The sequence below is a fragment of the Cryptomeria japonica genome, chromosome 7 (assembly GCF_030272615.1).
Source record: "Cryptomeria japonica chromosome 7, Sugi_1.0, whole genome shotgun sequence".
NCBI lineage: Eukaryota > Viridiplantae > Streptophyta > Pinopsida > Cupressales > Cupressaceae > Cryptomeria > Cryptomeria japonica.
The window spans coordinates 168,843,996-168,847,860 of record NC_081411.1 but is presented as its reverse complement, the minus strand read 5'-3'; the positions used below and the strand labels follow the sequence as shown (position 1 = coordinate 168,847,860).

Sequence of the window (3,865 nt, the reverse complement as noted above, 5' to 3'; positions counted from 1 at the left end):
TTTTAACAGTTGCAAAAACAACGGCGTCTTTGTTGAGAGAAGTGAATGCATGAACCTTACTCTCATGACTTCCAAACCGACACAAAGCTGGTCATGCAGAAAATATGTTACGTACAGCCAGTCCTTAACTGCCCTGACTGTATTTACTGCAATGCATGAATCTGTGCCACTGCATGAAGATGATACTTTTCGATATTTTATCATTTTTGGACTGTTTTACTCTAGTCTCTAAATCTCTATATATATTGTAACGAGATTGATGGAAGCTTCATAAAAATGTAGGAGAGTTTTATTGAAGTTAAATAAGGTTGGGCCATCTTAGACACTAAATTACTATGAAGATGGTTTTTGTGTGGGTTCACTGTGATTGAGAGAGTAAAATTTGAGTTATTTAAGATCTTAGCTTTATGATGTGCTCTGTAATGAAGAATTTTCTTGGATCATTTTAGATTTTTGTTTGATTCAGATTCAGGTTGACTTGAAAATGATATGTTGATGGGGTTTGTGGACAGGGAAAACATTTCTTTCCTATTCTGGTTGCATATGATTTGAGGAAGATAAATACTGGGGCCTTATTGAGTTCCAAGTTCTTTGCACAGAAGCATCTCTTCATTTGCACTAGCTATGTTATTCCGCGTTCCATTTCGATACTCGTGCACATAAGTCTGGGTTTTTCTCAGTTGATAGGATTATTATTATTATTTTTCTCTGATTATTCTAACTTTCCATGTTCACCATTTCAGCAGAATGACGTGCATGTCCCTTGTAATCTCAAGAATCAACTGTCCGACGTATGAAAACAAATTCTTGCTGGCTTTCTTTTTTGTCAGGAGTATGAAAAAAATTAATTCATATTTATCTTGCGACATATTATAAGAATCAATCGACTATTCATACTCAATTTTTTAGGTCCATCTACTGTTTCATCTGCAATTTCAAAGTCCTAATTTATTGGGAGGGTTACACAAGTCCTTTTCATCAAGGTCTTTCGTGCTGCTCTTGCCGACTGAGCAATTCCAATCTAGATATATTTGGATTGTGTACTTAATGTCATAAAATTGCACGATATTAGCATTGTAAAAATCCTACTTCTTTCATTTTCTAAAAAAGAATTGGGCATGCAGGGTTATGGTAACGGATATAATCACTGATGAGAAGCCATAAATTTTTCTCCTTGCAATATTGTAGAAAGCACCAAAAGCAACGTCCAAGTTACAGAGTCGCAAATAAATTTATTCATTGCACTATTTCCTCTACAACTGCATTTCCGAGCACATTTTCCCACCAATACCTGATCGTTGCTGAACTTAATCGCTTTGAAGAATGTAAAAGATGCTTCTACACGTTCTGACAATTTAATGATTTCTCGTCTCATTGTCATGAAATCACATTCATTGGAATCGAACAAATTGAGGAGGTGATCAAAGAGGCGAGAATCATTGATATGAAGAATCACACTCTTCATATGCGATTAAATTCAGCAGCAACCATTGCTAAGGAAGATTCTTTTTCAAAGCCACGGTATAATGTCACCAGTGCCAGTATGAGAAAGCAGCGGAGGTGAGTATGAACTTGCAATATTCCATTTTTTTACTACAATGGTTTTGTTTTTAAAGAAGCCAGTCGTGTAGGCAACCTTCAATTTTGAATTGATTTGTAAGCTTTTTTCTTTAAATCTCGCAGATAATAAGTAGGCAATTTTGGAGTTCAAACCCATTTTCTGTGTAAAGATGAAGAGGAAGAGGGCAAGAACATATTGGAGTTACAATAGCCCTAAAACTGAGCTGAGTACTATCAAATTCAAGAGTTAATGTTAGATTGCAGCAGTGATGAAACTGTAAGCATTGTTAAATGAACATTTCAATTGATTTTAAGGTTAAAATATTGGATGAACATTAGCTTCAATAATTCACTGAGCATGCTCTGATTTACCATTTGTGGAAGCATAGCCTTGTTGGGTATCTTACTTAGAGGTATCTACTTTGTGTTAAAATGCAGAGCTGAAGCAGAAACAAACACGAGGACATTGCCTTGAAGGGCAATCATCAGATTTTCACATTCCATGCTAATATCAATTATTTTCTTCTAGTTTTAATTGTGTAACTTAATTTTAGCATCAACATTTCAAATCACAATCCATGATCCATCATGAGGATGGTTGGAGAATGCTAAGAGATGAAAGATTGTAAGTTTGATCATAGAGTGTGATCCGAAATGTTGATGCTATTGAAATAAGTTACATAATCCAATCCAAAAGCAACTAACTAATTCAAATGATTATATTGTACAAACAAAAAAGGAGGAAAAAAAACAAAGATAACATTGAACCAGCAAAATGAAAACAACCTCGTGCTAGAAACCAAAACTTGGTATCTCTCAATCACCCCTATTGTTCAATATTAATTTGTACCACTTCTAGAAGAATCTTGAAGAGTATATTTTGAAAAAGATTGTATTCCTAGAGAAAAAACCTTTGGGAGAGCATATCTTTGACCTACAACTTGATAGCATCATTGCTAGTGCCATGTACTATTGAAGATATTATAAAATTAATTTGGAGTAGAAGGTTGGAGAAAATACTTTGGATTTCAATATCACATAGTGAAAATGAATGAGATAATGCAACCAAACACCTAAACTTCAAAATGCATTTGCTAATATCCAAATAACATGAACTAGAAATCTTGTTGTGGGAAGCTGAAAGACCAAGAAATGCAATCCTCTATGACCAAGGAAAGTTAAAAAATATATTTAAGCAAGAAAAATGTGTTGTCCATAACAATTTAGCATTGGGAAAAAATACCGAAAGAAGTGTTGAATGATTCAATTCAACCATAAAATGGACAAAAAGGTGGAAACAAACAAATTTAAGATAGGGGCCAATTAGGAATTTTGCATGTAATAATTTCCAAGTGGTGAGTTGGGATTGAGAGTCAATTTTACATTTCCAAATTCACAAGATAAGCCTATTCTAAATAGCACATTTAAGATTACATCTCAAAGAAAAGAGTTAATTTAGTGGAAAATTGGCAAGCTAGGAACATGTTGTTTATAAATGATTTTGAAAGACAATATTTTAAGGCTACATCCATTAGACCACCTGAAGTCGTTGAGAAAAAGAGAATGACAGTTGGATCCTAGATAATAATACCTAATTTAGGGGGCACGTTATTTTGGATTTCCATCACAATAGCCTTGTCTCTATTATTTAAACTAAAATTCATCTTAGGATGTTCCTAATATTTCTAAGTTAAGTGTGAGGACTCCCAAAGATCACTAAAAGTTCGAATTCCTTTCTTGAAGAGGCTTTTAACTTTGTATCTTGGTATCATGCCTAGTGGTTTGTTATTTTCATGTATCAATCATTTCCACCAGATCAAAGAAGTCATAAAGATTGAATCATGGCTAAAGGAATGATCAATCAAGGATATCTTATGTAAAACTAGTTGCCAAGAATTCTATATGCAATTGAGAGGATTTGAACCTTGCATCTTGAAATATGGAGCTAGAAGAACATTGTCATTCCAATGTACAATAGTCCATGTTTTACCAATAGTAGCTATTTGAATGCAATATCGAATCAAAATTTTATAGGGTGAGTCTCCTTCCAAACCTCTTCTTATCTGTTTAATTGAAAGTCAAACACCTTGTGTGTAAGGATCAATAATTCCCGATCCACCTTTCTCCTTTGGGAGAATACAGTGTGAGCAAGATTTAGCCAACATGCCTTCTTTTTCTATTTCCCCATTTGGAACAAATAAAGCTTCGTGTGAGCTATGTTAGCTATTTGTAGCAAGTTTTAGAGCGTACTAAACAATAAGAAATATAGATTTGTGTAGCCAAGAGGATTTTATTAGCCACTTGT

At 34.0% G+C, this 3,865-nt stretch overlaps 1 long non-coding RNA gene across 2 annotated transcripts; it reads left to right on the top strand.

Moving 5' to 3' along the window:
• The first annotated feature begins 277 nt into the window (after positions 1-277).
• LOC131068795 (uncharacterized) lies at positions 278-2,056 on the top strand. 2 transcript variants are annotated; one of them, XR_009358454.1, is made up of 4 exons: positions 278-791; positions 1,125-1,560; positions 1,684-1,837; positions 1,999-2,056. It is a non-coding gene; the product is annotated as an uncharacterized LOC131068795 (long non-coding RNA). The 2 variants fall into 2 exon arrangements; XR_009112065.2 differs by having other exon boundaries at positions 278-1,560.
• The last annotated feature ends 1,809 nt before the right edge of the window (positions 2,057-3,865 follow it).